Below are 17,203 nucleotides of genomic sequence, written 5' to 3'. Positions count from 1 at the left end.
ATAAAAAGACTTTATTTTGAAGATTTACTATATATTATACACAACTGGCAAATAAAGTACGCATCTAATAAGGAAAAAACCAGGATTTAATTTCTTGAAAAAGCTAATGATAGAAACTTCTCACAAGTAGGAGCCTTACCTTTGGGTCATGCAATCATTCAACTGGTTTCCTTTGAAGACTCCTTCCTTCTAATTAAAATAACTTCTTATCAGATGAATTTGATACCTTCAATCAAATTTTATGAGCATTGATAATATCACCAGAAAATTTACATTATGCTTAAATCTAAAATATTTTCATATTTCTCATGTGCTTGTATGTTGACTTTGGTTCAGAATGGACAGGTCCCTGGCCATAGGGTCCTAAATGGCATATTCTTGTATTCCTAGCTGGTCCTCTCTGCTTCTCACATGCATGGGGTGAACAATTTCCCTGCTGCAGCCTTCTGTCATAGAGTCTCTTCCTGGGATCCAACAGAACATAAATTAAATCTAAAACCATGAACCAGATTAATGCCTGCCTCCTTTAACCTGTGGGTCTGAGTATTTGGTTTTAGTTATGTGAAAACTAAGTTATAGAGAGAAATATACTGGAAGTGGGCTCATTATCGTCACTGTACCTTACTGTGATCACAATTCTGGCAATTATTTTTCCAGGGAATATGAAGGGTAGAGAACCGAAGATTATTGTGAGCAGTGCTTTTTGGACACCACTGCTCAAGAGTTCACAAGAGCAGAATACAGAGAATAAAGACCAACTTTGTGAGCTTTCAGTTCGGAACAGGATTCTATTGGAAATGGTACTTGATGGTATCCATCTATCTTTCTGGCAATGAGATTCTCTAGTTTTTATCCATGTGCTAAATGTAGTATGAGGTTCATTGTATATTTGGTAGACCAATTTTTATCTTACAGAAGTTATTTTCAAAGAAACCTGACATTCACACTATGATGTAAACAATGCTGGCTACTTCTAATAAAATATATCATGAATGACCTGAGTAAATATCAGAACTGAAAGATGTAAGAAAAAAATTTGCCACTTGTCCTAAATCCAAGCTCTTATAAAATTGAGATCACTGAAGTGACTGTTCGGATTTCAAGTGTCATCCTGTGTGAATCAAACCATGTGCAACACAGTGAGTGAAATGTAAAGCTTTGACAAACAGCCCAGAAATCTGTTGCACATCAGGCTGTGTGAGGGTAAATTTGCTGACCACAGTGGTCTCTAGCTTTGTTGGAAGACCTCGTATCCACAGTTTCTGAAAACAGTGCAAAACTGCAGTTACAGGAGTGACGCTTTCTATTTGAGAGCAAGAAACTGCCAACCTTAGAAACATACAAGTTCTCTTAATTTGAAAGACCTACTACTTTGACTGTCTTTGTTCTAACTTCTCAGGGCAATGCTCACTTTCATCGGATTTTACCTCAGATGTGTCCTCCAATATCTGCATCCCTGGAATTGTTAAGGACACTGTACATATGTGCAATTCAGAGATGTCTTTTTCTTAGCTACAAGAGAGTTTTCACTTTCCTAGACTCCCCACAAGGCGTATTACTTGTATTTTCTTTTTATTTTAGGCCCTTGGCATATACCTCATCTTAATAGATTGTGAGCCTGGCCAAGCCTCTGATTAAAGTTTGCAGGAGACTCTAGATAACTGCACATACCAGGAAAAGGGAATGTCCTACAAGGAAGTTGCTACTATGTATAGATTCAGGCCAATACAGAAGCCATGTGGGCAGCAAACAAGGCCATAGAAGCAGTGATGCCTATACAGTTCAGAGGTCCTATCTCACCAACATGTGTCCAGATGCTATATATAGGAGTACAGAATTTAGTGCTTTTTTTGCTTGATTTCAGTCTTGTTTTGGTGAGATTCATTTCATTCTCCCTATTCCTATCTTTTGGAATGGAACTTTGTCTCTGGGCCATAGTATGCTGGAAGGAATCTACTGTTCTTTTGATATTTTTTCAGGGGTTCATAGATAACAGTGCCTTGGGTCTCAGAAGAAATTTTGTCCCTGGTTAGCAATGTTAAAAAGCTAAGATGGGCAATTTGGAGAGGTACTATATATACTTAGTGAAATTAACCCTTGTCTTTTGGGATTCACAGTGTGTTATGGTTCAAATCTATGGAATTCCACAAAAAGCAAAAAGGAAAAACAAAAACAAAAAAACCCAGAAGAAACAAAAACCAAAAATCCTTACATGTTGAGATATAGGGCCTGGTCAGAGAAGGTGATTCAGGTGAGTGTAACCTGCAAGCATATGTAATTGTGTTATTAACTTGTTACAATATTTGGAATAAACCAAGTGAAATAATTTCTCTAGAATAGCTTTTGCCCTATGAAAAATATTGAGAATATAGAGACTTGTGTCAGTCAAAACAAAGGATGGACATAGTACATGATGTAAAAACAGAATACAAGGTAATCAACAATGCTTACCATAATGCCTCTTCTTGTAAAAAAGAGAGGAAAAGTCAGTGCTCTAAAGGATATAACTGCAAGTGTGTTTAGGTGTGTAAGATAGATGACCATATTACTAAGTTTTGTTGGATCATCGAACAGAACTGTTTGCAGTCTCACTGTTTGAATGTCCACTTTGTATGCTTTAATTTTGAAACTTGAAAAACTATCTCTAAGATGACAATATGTAATCTATTAACTAGTGATTTCTTACTGTTTATTTTTTTAAATTTTGTATTACTTGTACCTTTTTTCTGTTTTTTTCCCTTATTCTCCTTAAAAAAAAAGAAGAAAAAAATAAAAAAAGACATGTGTCTGCCAAGGAAACTTTTCACTGGTTCTCTGATTTTGTCTAACACTCAATGACGTCATATTATTTAATCTACATGCATTTGTATATTTTTTATCTTTTGATATTTATTTCTAATTTAATTTATATTTGATCCAATAATGTGTAAAGGATAATATTTCAATCTTTTGTATTTATTTAAACATGTTTCTGGCCTATGATATAGTCTATTTGGGAAAAATTCCATGTACTTCTGAGATACATGTGTTCTATTCTTGGATGGATCATCAGTGGATATCTGCTAAGTACATTTGTTTGACACTACGTATAATTTTTCTTGATTGATTTTTATCTGGATGATCTATGCAGAACAGAATATAGGAGTCCCCTGCTATGATTATTTGGTATTTACCTGTGTTTATTAATAGTTGTTTTGGAAAAAAGTTGCACTGATATTTGGTTTATGTATATACACTTTTGCTTTATTATCTTGTTGAGCTGTTCCCTTACACTGATGTGTAATGACTTTCTTTGTCTCCTATAATCAGCTTTGGCTTGAATTCTACTGTTTCTGAAAATAGCGTAGCAGGATCTGTTTTTATTTATTTATTTATTTATTTATTTATTTATTTTTTACTTTAGTCTCGGTTTCATGGTAGTGCTGTATCCTTAGGATCCACAGGCTTCTGAAATCTTAGCCTAAATTCTCTTCCTTCCAAAGCTGCGATGAAAAATACAATTAAACAACATGGTGTATGCTTGTGCCATTAATATGTTTTTCTGCTGTATGGCAAAGTAGTTCTGATTTAAATTTGAGGAGAACCTCCATACTATCTCATGCAATAACTATACCCATTTAAATTTCCTAGAACTCTGTAGAAGGTATATTTTATTGAGTCATTAACATTATTTTGATCTTTTTGATAATACGTATTTCAATAGATGTGAGGTGGTATTTCCCTGTGCTATTGATTTGGATTTTCTTGACAGTTAGTGATATTGAGTACCTTTTCACACACCTACTGGTCATTGCGTGTTTCCTTTGAAAAAATTTTATTAATATACTTTATTCACTTCCTCTTTTTTCTTATCTATTTTTCTTTTGCTATCTAGTTGATGAATTTTTATTTCACACTGTATTAAACATGAACACAGACCAATACAGAGGAGGAAAAGACGAAAGTTTACTGAAAAAAAATGTACTAAAAAAACTAATATAATTAACCAGAACTTATACCAAAATTTAGAAAAAAATCAACTCATAGAAAAAAGAAGAAAATGATAAAGATTATTACAGTGACAAATGAAGCACTAACTAGAAAAAAATCTGCAGAAAAAATCAATAAAACAAAATGTTTTTAAAGGACTAGCAAAAGCAACAAAAACTAGATGAATTAACAGTAAAGCATGAATAAATTCAGAAGACCAAGAGCACACATTACAATAAATGCTTTCGAAATGATAAATATGATCGTGTTATCTTGCATTTCATAGCAAGAAATTGACATATTCAGTAAATAACCCAGTACTAGAAACACTGTACTTACCAAGTCTGAATCCAGAAAAAATAGAGTGCTTATATAAATCAATAAAACATAGTCAACTTCAGAGAAAACAGTCAAGGAGCAGATGTGTTATAGGACTCTGTAATGTAGTGTTCAGAAAGTACACAAATACTGTTGAAAGAAATCAAAACATAAGATATACATAGGCGTGCACATGATGACTCCCCCTGACTTAGATGTCAAATCATGACAAACTGATCTATAGATTCAAGGGAATCTTAAAAAATGACACATTGATGTTTTCTGTATAAATTGACAAGCTAACCCAAGGATTTTATGAAAAGGTAAAATGACTTGAGTATTCACAACAGTTTGAAAGTAAATTTTAAAAATTTGACTGTTTCACATTAGCGGATTTTTACACCCAAAGTCCAGTGTGGTACTTGAGAAAAGAAACTCATATATATGGATGAAACAATCCAAAAATAGAATGAAGACCAGAAATATTAAAATATTGGATAAGTTTTTCAAAGTGAAGTGGAAATTCAATAAATAATAATGCTTTCAAGAAACGGTGCTGAGTTTATTAGATATCCATCTGCAAAAAAGAAATTTGATCAATAGTTTACACCTTCAAGGAAGTTAAACCAAAATGACTTGTGGACCTAAAGGTGAAATCTAAAATTATAAAAAGTATGAAATAGAACATCAGAGAAAATTGTTGGATTTGTTATCTTACACAAAAATTTATGGTCATGAATCATCATGAAAAAATTATGATTGATATACGAATTTTTTTAATTTTTATGCATTAAAACAGAAAAATCCTTCTATTCAGGGTCTTTGAAGAGAAAGTGAAGAAAAATCACTCATGGATTAAAATATGTGCAAATCATAAAGCTGATAAAGCACTTGTTTCCAGCATATACAATACATTTAACTTTTTATAGTAATAATTCAATATAAAATGAACAAAATATTATTTTAAAAATATTTCTTGCATGTGTTTATAAAACATAATGATTACTGATGCATTTAAGTCATGCCCTGACCGTGTTACCTCCCATGCCAGCTGTGCCCACGCCTCTCCCTCCTTCTCATCCCCCTTCCCACCTCTACAGCTGACCTCCCAAGTTCTTAACAGGGGCCTTTTATTTTTCCCTGTAAATTAATTTTATTTGGGGTTTCTTTGGTTAAATGTGACACTCATTTTGTACCTGACTTGTATCACTTAGTAGTATGGTCTCAAAAATCAACCCATTTATTTTTCTATAAATGACTCAAATTTATCTTTCTTCAGTGTGGGGTACTGGCCAGAGGTATGTGTGACATGCACTTGCAGAAGTAAGCTACATGGGTTAAACTTCTCCAAATACAGCATTACAAAGTAAAAGCATACAGGACCACAAGTCCAAGTAGGATCAAAAAACACTGCCTTGAGGAATGAATGCCCTGGTTCTCCTCCTCCCCATGCACCAATTTATTACTTTGATTACTAAGATCAGTCATGTAGCAGGTATCCAGTCATTACCCTGTCTTTTCCTGTTCTCTCCATTAACTCCTACACAGGTGTTCTTTGTCTCTTACCCTTGCTTCCTGGACCTATCACTACAAATTCAGAGAAGCTGCAGTTTGGGGCTCTTTCTTCCTGAGACTCCCTCATGTTGTCGTCTTAGTTAACGCAGCTTCTCTGGGCCCTCTTAGAAGTAAATTGCACAGAATCTCCAAGTCATCTTTCATTTAAAGCTTTGAAATGAGACACATTGTAAGCTTAAAGGTACATTTTCTTTATCCACAGAACAGCTAAAATTTAATAATTTTGTTTTGATCAAGTTTTGACAATGTGTATCCCTAACTTAAAAATTCAACATGTTTCAGGTGGCTGGTTGTAATTCAATTAATTGATCAGAGTTTCAGGCTCTTCTACACAACTTCCTAATCTCTCTCCTATGTGAACGCAGATCTTGGTGTCATTAGAGAAACACTGGCCCAGGATTTCTCAATTAACCTCATTCAGGAAAGAATGTTGTAATATTCCTTTCATGCCTCTTTAAGGGTTAAACATGTATCTGAGACCATCTGGAACCACATGCAGCTGCCATTTAGGTCATAATTCAAGATTTTGTCAGCAGTGCATATTACGGAAGTTTTCTTTGTAAGACTGGTTGTAACTCAAGGCTCTACTGTAGTCAGCACCTAAAGATATCATTTTTTCTAGACAGAAAACAAAAGTATACCCTTTGAGACTAGTTTTACACTTTTTATGAAGTCAAACACACACATAAAGCCCAGTTATTTTATTTTTAGATATTTACCCAACTATAATGAAAATCTATACTAGTTGAAAACTTACATATTAATATACATGCAGATACTATATTGGGGAAGCGTCATTGATAATTTTAAGTACCAGAATATAATGAAAACCTCCAATTGGAAAAGGAATTAAAGGAGTTCAATATAATATGGAATATTAGACAGCAAGAAAAATGTACCATCTGCTTACACCTACAGAAATACACAGAGACTTAAAGGCATTGTCATGTAAGAAGGAAGCCAGCATCATTGTTCCTATTTATTTATATAAAATGTAGGGAAAGTTAAAGTAGGAGACCATAAATAGATCAGCATTTCCCAGGACATGGAGGAAGGCGAGAAGCTGACCAAAAACGAGAATGATGACATCCTTAGTGGATGAAACATTTCATATATTGATGGCATTAGTTCCATTACTGTAGGTATTATATAAGTATGGGCTGAAAAGCATGAACTCTGTACTGTGATAATTATATCTTACTGAAAAAATGAAAACAATATAAACTTGCTATAACCAATTTCATTACTGGTTACAACATAACTCAGGCTGCTATGAAGAAGCAGATCTGAAGGAGTCTTGAATACTGGTGTCAGTATATTTAATATTCTAACTGAAAATGTATTTTAGAACTTGTATCATTTTAAAGTATTACATTATAAGGTGATACACATATAAAAGTAAATGCAATTTATTTACAAAATTTGTCATCACTTTTCTAAAATATTACTGATGTCATTGAAGATATTTGTGTGCATCTTCTTGATTCCAATACTCTATGTACCTCAGTGCGTATCCTACTGCTAAGTTTGTTCATAACAAATTAAAAATAGCTTAAATACAAATGTATGTTTTCTAGAAATATTTCACTTGACTATAATTATACTACTATTTATATAACCTAATAAAATAATTATTATATAACCTAATATAATATTATTATATAACCTTATATATTATATAACAAATATTATAAAATATAATATAACCTAATATAATTATTTTTGTAGGAAATGTTTTCTAATTTTTTGTCCATCATGTTAGTATTTTAAAATTTATCTGTTGCTTCATGTGGTTCCAGTTGTATCTTTTTTCATGTTGTGCGTTATCCTGTGAGTGAATTTACCCCACACTATGTACCTATTCAATCCATGGTTATCTGTGTTGTTTCCTACCTTTTTATTTCAAATAGCCTTCCTGTGAACATCCTGAAAAAATTACTTGGTATTAAGTAGAGTATTTATTTTTACAGATAATTGCATTTATCTGATACTATGGTGTCTATAATTTGTGTCATAATTAGCAGTGTGCAATGATTCCATTGCTCTGTGTACTTTACAGTATTTACATTGATAAACGTTTTCTATTTCTGGGTCATAGACTACATTTTGGGGGGATTTTAATTGTCCTCTTTGCTACCAAATTTGATAATATTCTCCTTTATTTATTAGACATTCTTTTTATGATTTTTTAAGAAATGTATACTTTGTTAAACATTGTATATGTTATTTTCCTACTATTATTAATTTTCTGGGGATTTATGGAGATCCTATATATAAATTATTTGCCTGTATCACAATTTTATCTGTGATTTGCAATTTTATACCATTATTAATTTTTTTGATGAATAGATGTTACTTTATTTTAAATATTTTCTTCATGTAATTTATAATTTGATTTTATAAATTATTTTAATATATTCATCAATTCATCAAAATACATTAGAAATATTAATACCTTATACAATGGTTAAATTGAGCTATTTTACATATGGATAACTTCCACGGTTGAAATCTATTGTGTGTAGTGAGAACACAATCTACTCTTTCCATTTTTGAGAGTATGGTATATTGTTACTGTCTGCAGTTATCATAGTATACAATAGAGATGTTAAATATTACTCCTATACAACTGAAAATTTGAATTCTTTGCTGAATCATTCCTCAACATCTCATTCTAGCCTTTTGTGACCATCATGCCACTTTCTATTACTAAGATTTCAAAACACTTTTGGATTATACATAAAATTAGATCATGTGATATTGTGTTAGCTTTTTCTCTCTCATTGCTGGGAAAAATAGTCAATACCTAAAATAAAGGAGAGAAAATTTATTGAGATTACAGTTTGTGGAAGTTTCAGTGCATAGTCAGCTGTCTCCAGGGAGGTGATACAGCAGAGGAGCAACAGTTCAATTTGGAAGAAGAGAAAAGGTAGGTGTCAAGCCTCTTTTCCTCTCCTATATTGTAAGCAGGCTCTCTGACCTGGGGTGAGTGTAGCACTCACCCCATCATTTCCCTGCCCTCCTCTTGCACAGGTTCAATATGTTTACAAAGTGAAGATCCTGGACCCCTACTGAGTCATTTAGTTAAAATTCTCAAGTTGACACAGTGAATCAACCGTTATATCATCCAAGAACATACATAGACATCCCAGGGAATACCCTCTACACCCTAGAACTGCTGAGTCACTTAGATAAGGTTCTAAACTTCTCACATTGACACCATATATCAACCATTATAGGTATCTATCTTTTTTGTGCCCAAAATATTTTACTCATGATAAATGACAGTATTTCATTATTTTAAAACTAAATCCTGGGTTGGAGATTTTGTGCAGCAACACAAGCCCTTGCCAGCCACTGCTGTCTGCTGCCTCTGCTGTTCTCTACTACTGAAGCATTTCTCCATGGAAGGCTCTGGGGTGGCCGGGAGTCACCGGTCTCTACAGGTTTGAGCTGCTGTCCCACACAGTGATTATAGGCTCAGAGGGAAAGCAGTGAATACCACATCCTCACGCACTGAAATCTCTCTCCCATCTCCCCATGGGCTTTGTTTCTTTCTTCAGGTCTTTCTTGGTTCCTATTGACCCAATTCACTCTGTCTTTTGTACCTCACATTGCTAATTTCCAATGTTGCCTTATTATTGTTTGTTTTTCACAAACTCTTCTGTACTACTGTTTATTCTTCATAGCACTATATTGTTTTATTTGAAGAATAAGAATTTTTATAACTTGCCATACATACATTATATATAGTTAACTAAGATGAGATAATAACATTTATTACACAAACAACATGTTGTTTTATGATGGTAACATTCAAAATCTGCACTTAACCAGTTAAAAATGATAATAATTTCAACAAAACTAGCCACCACATTGCATACTACAAGTCTTGATCTTACTTTTCCTAACTGAAAGTTTATATTAGTTGACTATTTCCCACATCTTCACTGATTAATGAAGGGAAACCAATATTCTGCTGTCTACTTTTGAGTCCAACTATTTTTATAATTAACATGTAAATGGGAAATTGCAGTTTTTGTCTATCTGTGTCTGAATTGCTTCATTTAACTTATTGTTCTGATGGCTCATCAGTATTTATGTAAATGACAAAATTTCAGTCTCTCCAATGGCTAAGTGTATCCCTCTGTATTGTGCAGGGATCAAGAATGCTGGGAAATGGGCTTCTGAGAGAACAAAGAAGATATCCAGAGGCAGATTTTATAAAAGAAAATATGTATTAGTATTAACTGTAGTTAACAAATGGTGAGTGATGTAGGAAGAGAATATGGTTCCAATACCACTTTCCTACAAAATCTCACAGAAAGAGGATACAGGTCAATTGCTCCATATAGCCAAAAACCCAAGATAGGGGGCATACAAGTTAATCCCCTTAGTTCTTCAAATTCTATAGAAGAGTATTACTGCACCTGGCCAAATGCCACAGGATGTCAACTATTCCTGGGCAAATCCTATAGCAAATACATACTACACTAACAGTAGCTCTAAGCAAAACCTCACAAAGACAGGCATACAAATCAACCATGTCACTAGGCCAAAAATCCATGCAACATGGAAACCAGTCAATATGGCACACAGGTTACTCCAAGAGGAGCTTTATAGCTTAGTCTACCTCACAGTGATGCTTTTAGATTTGTTCCTATAATAGAACAACATTCCAAGGAGACTGTGATTTAGTATATGGGCAGGATAGCAGCTCCTACGAATACTGCTAGTTTCCCCAGGCTTTTAGATATTTTTCAGACATTCTGATGCTAGTTATTTCTTGATTTCACAAGTCTTTGTATAAGATTAATGTAATTTAGAGATTCTCAAAATTATTTTTATGTATTGTCATGGTGCATATGCTATGTTAAAGTGTTCTTATTTTGTATACACACACACACACACACACACACACACACACATATATATATATATATATACACTTTTGTTTTATAATTGTGGTAAGATATATGTAACACATCACATCACACACATATACTGTACCCTTTAAATAATAACTCCTACTTCTTCCATTTTGCAGAATATGGTAACACCTGTTGTACTTTCTTTGTGGATAAGATTGCTCTAGATATCCCAGAAAAGTGAGATATCAATGTGTCTGTCCCTTTGTATCTGACTTATTTAATATCTTGAGATGTCTCTGAAGGTTATTCATGTTGTAGTGTATATCAGAATTCATTTTTGTAGGGCTAAACAACATTCCATTTTATGAATATACCTTAACCTATTTATCCAGTCAGTAGATGGTGAATATTAGGTTGTTTCTATCTCAGCACACTTTTAAACAATACAGACATGATAGTAGTTGACATTTTTCATGTTACAAGAAAAATAACACTGTCAAAAACTGTATAAAATGGTCAAACCAACCTTCCAAATTTTTGCTTTTCTATATTATTATAAAAAATCAATGCTTCTTTCGCTGTAGAGCATGTTTCTTGTATAGTGTTCTGCACTTCATTCTTCAACAACCAATGTGTTTCATTGTTTTAATGTAGTTCTCTGGAGAGGTCACAAATAAGATAACAGTTAAAGCTTCAGTTTAAACAACCTCTGCTTTCTTTGTGTTTTATAGTTGTTCCCATAATATGTCCAGTAGATTGCAAAGGAGCTGTGTTATTTCAGAATAATGAAACTTACTAGCAAAAAAGATGTGTTATGTTTAAAGTGTATCTCGTTTTATATAAACCTGATGAGATTTGATTACAGTAAAACCTCAGAATTTCACTGCATCATTTCTGTCTACTAAACAGCTTTTAATATAAAACAGCTTATGTAGACATGGGCTGCTGTCATGTTTCAAAACTTTTGGGATTAAAAGTTAAACTTTCAAAGTCTATAATTGCACATATTTTGAAGACTGAAATTTTTTTCAGTATTTTGTATCTCACATGCCACATCCTCAGATGCAATGCTTTAGTGTAGCTTTGCTTCCATAGAAGTTCAAAAACTTACTCTAGTCTCTTGAGTTTCAAGACATGCAGACATCAACATATGTGAACATGAAATGGAATATATCCTGACAAGTGAAATTAAACACATAATGTTTAATCGTGACTTTCAGTCACATCTAAGAGGCTCAATACCTGATTTATTTGACTCAATAAGAATGAATGTGTCATATTTAGCATGACTTGTGATAGCTAAGTGCTAGGAATTTGAGCAAACTTGTTTCTAGTTGCTTTATTAAAAGCAAGATCATCCTGATTAACATAAAATGATATACTAGCAAAAATGTTACTGTGTCATTTTGAAAAAAAAAGTTCAGTCGTAGCAAAATAGAATCATACTCCTGAATTGGCTGTAACATGTTTGAATAAGAAAATAACGGTAGAACGTGACTTTCTTATCATGACTAAACTAAATATTAATTAATATTTATAAAATGTCCCTATAGAGTTATTTGTACTGTTCCACAATTCTTCCTAAAAATCTTTCTTTTTTTGTCAAATTTGAATTGATTTCTGATTAGCCATAGTCAATTCTAAATATATTTGGAAAATGTAAAATGTCTCTTTGTGTCTATCCTTGTGTTTCGTTTTTAATTTTCCTTCAAAACCAAGTTTGCAAGTAGTTTCAACTCAATTTATACGCGTTCATTGGTCTTTTATGACTGACTGAGGATAATTTAGAATATTTATCATTTCTCTAATGAGCTATGAAATTTGGCTTAAATAACGTTTAATAAGCATCTAATAACACTCCTGATGTATATATTGTTATAAATGAGTTACTCCCAGGTCTTAAAAGTTCATAATAAAGTAATATATATGTAAACATGTAAATGCTGGCCAATTCTTTATAGATATGATCATAAAATATGGTGCATGCTTAATATAGAAGTAAAAATTATTACATTAGGCAACACTGTCATTAACTTCCTTCAAAATTCTTGTACTCTCTTGGAACACATTCCATTGTTCTTGTCACTGTTGAAGTAGTTCCAGATGTCCTCATTTGTTAATCTTTTCATGCTACACTGATATCCAAATTAAAATATTTAGGAAAATTTCTACCAAGTAGAAGCATATTGGTATATCTTTATTATTCTTATTCATCAGACCTGACATCGTCCATTTCTGGTTTATTCTCAAATTCAATTGAGAATTGAGGCAACCTTCACGGCACTACATACTAATAGAAAGACAATCTCATTAAGTGTTTCATTAAGTGTCAAGATCTAAGAGGTAAGTGCATTGAGGTGAGGGGGAGTATTTTGAGAAGGATTAATCACAATAAGTATTAGGGTATTAGTAGCTTTAAACTTATATATTCACTACATTTTGATTAGAATGCATACCTGTATGTAATATTTATTAAATTGCAGCAATATGTGAATATTATTACCTATGAATGTTTTTCATAACGAATCTCAGAGAGTCAAGGCCATTAAAGAAAAACAAATAAAAAAGCAATATAATGCAAAAATGTAGCCTTCATGAAAAATAATCTGGAAAAGTGATATTCTTGATACTTGTTATTTCCTGGGTCTCCCTATTTCTTTGCACCTATTTTTTATTAATATATACTACCTCTTCTATCGCTGATCCTCCAAAAATGATTATAATCCGTAATAAAAGAATCATTTCCTTCCAGGACTCTAGGACTAAAATTTACATGGATAAATCCTCTTGCATATGCCTGCTGCTTAGAATCCAGAAGTTTCATAATTACATTTGAAGAAAGAAATTTGTGAAAATGGGTAGGACAATAGTGTAAGGGAATTTCAAACACTTGTTTTCTAGTGAGCTTGTTTGTGTGAGGACATGTAGAGGAATCATCATTGGGGACAGCATCATATTTTTGTCACAAAGCTTGTCATCACCTGGAACTGACTTCTTGTCTCTTCTGTTTTCAGGCTCTGATTTGAGCTCAACGTCTTTAAAAGAACCCATGGTAAACAGGAGCAATTTGTGCTCAAATAGTAATTGAATTTATCCTCCTGGGTCTCACCCAGAACCCTGAGGGGCAAAAAAAGTTTCTTTTTCACTTTTTTACTCATCTACATTGTGATAATAATGGGCAACCGGCTCATCATGGCAACTATTGTGGCCAGCCAGTCTCTGGGATCCCCCACGTACTTTACCCTGGCTCATCTCTCATTTATTGATACTATCCATTCTATTACCATGGTTCCTAAAAAAATTGTTGACTTACTCTTTGAGAAAAAGATCATTACTTTCGGGGCTTGAATGACTCGACTTTTTAAATCACTTATTTGCTGGTGCTGAAATCATTCTTCTGGTGATGCTGGCCTATGACTGCAACATGGCCATCTGCAAACCTCTCCATGATATAACCATCATGAGTCAGTGGGTGAGTGTTCTCATGCTCTTACTGGTCTGAGTTGGAGGCATTTTTCACTCATTTGCTCAATTTCTCTTTATTTTTCTGCTCCCTTTCTGTGGGTCAAGTGTCACTGACAACTTGTATGTGACAAATATCCCTTACTGAAACTTGCCTGCACCGACACTTACATGCTCAGGCTGTGTATCATAGCCAGTGGGCTGCCATTTGTTCTGTGACCTTCGTGATCCTACTTTTTTCCTTTTAAAATTGGTGAAGAGCTGTGGTTTGGAAAGGAAATGCAAAGACTTGTATACATGTACCTCCCACATCACTGTGGTCATTTTATACTTTGCCTCCTGTATCTCCCTGTACCGTAGGCCCAATTCCACCACTTCTATTAATACATCCATGACTATGGTTTTAAATTTCATCATGCCCATATAGAATACCTTCATCTATACCATGAGAAATGTGGAGGTGAAAAATGCCATATGGAAACTGTGGAGTAAAAAGTGATTTGGGGGGGTAGAGAACTGACTCTATCATTCAGAATGTGACATTCATTATTTCACCATAGCAAGTGGTCCTGCAAATGATGACATTTTTACCAATGATTATATTTTACATCTCTTTTATTGGTTTAGCCTAGTTGCTCTTAAACAGCTATAGAAACCAATTCTTTAGTAAGTGGAGAATGCTCTGCCCTTAAGTAACCAAGAAAACGGCATATTTAATACTATATATGTATATTCATATATATGAAAAAGTGCAAATATATATATGTGTGTGTGTGTGTGTGTGTGCGTGTGTCTGTGTGTGTGTGTGTGTGTGTGTGTGTGTGTGTAAATCCATCTTTTTTTGAAACATGGTCTCACTATGTATTTCAGACTGACCTAAAACTTACAATGTAGCCCATGTAGGCTTCAAACTTGTAATTCTCCTGACTCAATCTCCTGAGTACTGGAATTATAGACATGAACCATTGTATAATTACAATATTTAAGGTTCTTTGAGTGGCAGATATTTTGATTTGTGTTTGGATGTCCCTCCAAAGCCTCACGCAGCCATGGAAGCAGGGTGCTACGGGTTAGAATTGATTCATGGTACAATGCTGAGAATATGGGTGTGAATGCTACACTTACCCTAGGCTCTGTGTGGGCAACATACAGAAGGCTGATAGAAATTATATCAGCAAATAATCAGGTTTGGAAATTTTCTGCTCAGGACTGCAATTCAGGGGATGTATGTAATGGTGTGGCAGAAAGTTTGTCTGCATCTTTCTCATATCCAGAGACTTTGCCCAACACTGAGATTAACCTGTAAAAGACTAACCTATAAAATAAATTTGAAGGCAATAGAATATTGAGGCAGTACTATGGCTATTGTTGGGGGCTTTTAGGCAAATTTATGTTACTAATTGAAAGCACAGAGCCCAACAGCATGATTTATTTATATATTTATTAGTTTGGCCAGAAAGGAAGCTCCAGTAAAGCTGTGCACTGCAAAGATAGACTTGAGGAAATCTTGATTGAGAAGGAGCAACATAATGTAAATAATGGCCTGGAGACATCAGAAGAAGCAGCAACTCCCCACACTTTTTAGCCTCAACTTTAAAAACTGAATGATATTGCTTTGAATGGAAAGCTGCAGAGTACAATGTTCCAGAACAACAGCAGCGATACTATTTCCCAGAATATTTTGAAAGCTGTACCAAGAAGCAAAATGGTGGTTTCTGCTCCAGGTTTCAGAGTAACAGTGGTATAGAGAATTTGTTCCTCAGAATCAGGTTTAGAGTGCTCAGAAATCCAGGCACTTGACCCCTACAGCCAAGAGGGAAGAAAGCCTGGCTATTGCTTCAATGAGCATCAGACCTTGGCAACAGCCACATGGTGCTGATTTCAGTTGCATGAAGAATATAAGAGTTTTGTGGGTAAATGAATTTCACCCCAATTTTAGAAGGCCTGGGAAGCCAGAGTTTACCCCTGGGAGAGCAATGAATACCACTGTGAGTATGAAGCCAAAGGTGCAGTAGAGATTCCAAAATTTTTGAAAAGCCAGGAACATGCATGAGGTGAGGAAATATGCAAGGATTGAGAAGATTTGTGCCTAAGAAAGAAGTCATGGGCGATACAACTACTGGAAGTTCCATAGAGGTGAAGGCACATAAGCCTTTTGGAGTTCAACATTTATCACAGATTGCTTCAGATGTTCCATACAGACTTAATGTTTGACCACTACATTTTTGACTTCCTTTAGTCCCATTATTTTATACCCACTGTTTGTACCTGATGGAATGGTAATGTTAACCTTGTGGCAATGGATGTTGGAAGTGTGTAACTGTTCACTTGTATAAGGATCCACAGGTAACAGTTTGCTTTGGATCAGAGAAGAGACAGGAATTGGAATTTTCAGGGATGCTGAACTTGCTAGGATTTTGGCAACTGTTGGAGAGGGACTAAACAACTTTTGCAAAAGGAATGGATATGACTTTTTGTGGAACCAGGGATGCAATGTTATGGTTTGTGTGTAAATGTTCACCCAAAGCCTCATGCAATCATGCGGGGCAGACTTATAGAGTCTAAGCCTGATTCATGGTCCAGTGCTGGAATTGGTCTACACTATAGGTGACAGAAGCTGTTTCCCCTAGTGATCCTCCCTTTTTGGTTTTGTTGCTTTTGCTGTCTCACAGGTACCATGAAATCTTGCCCCTCTGCCAAGCCATTCTGCTTTAGAGTCAGTTGGTTGTGAACTGAAATCTCCACAAAATGTGAGCAATATAAACCTTTCATTCTGTAATTTTGAGGATCAGGAATTTTGTCTCAGCAATGAAAGACAATCTTAGAAACTAAGACAGCAGAAATTTTTATTTTCATTTAAAGTTATTTTCTCTTTTAAAATGTTTGAATTTATTTTAATGTAAAAATATTAACTGCATCATATTTACAGGGTACAGAATGATGTTTTTCTATATATACATTAAAATGTGTTATTTAAGAAAGCTAACTTACATTGAGTGTTTTTGATA

General features: G+C 34.1%; 1 pseudogene; it reads left to right on the top strand.

Annotated features, from left to right (window-relative positions):
• The first annotated feature begins 662 nt into the window (after window positions 1-662).
• LOC134471134 (olfactory receptor 4A15-like) lies at window positions 663-14,694 on the top strand (annotated as a pseudogene).
• Window positions 14,695-17,203: the final 2,509 nt, after the last annotated feature.

Source organism: Cavia porcellus, unplaced genomic scaffold, assembly GCF_034190915.1.
Source record: "Cavia porcellus strain 051 isolate PalLab524CR breed Dunkin Hartley unplaced genomic scaffold, mCavPor4.1 scaffold_17, whole genome shotgun sequence".
NCBI lineage: Eukaryota > Metazoa > Chordata > Mammalia > Rodentia > Caviidae > Cavia > Cavia porcellus.
The sequence above is the reverse complement of the archived record's forward strand: the minus strand, read 5'-3'. Positions and strand labels throughout refer to the sequence as shown.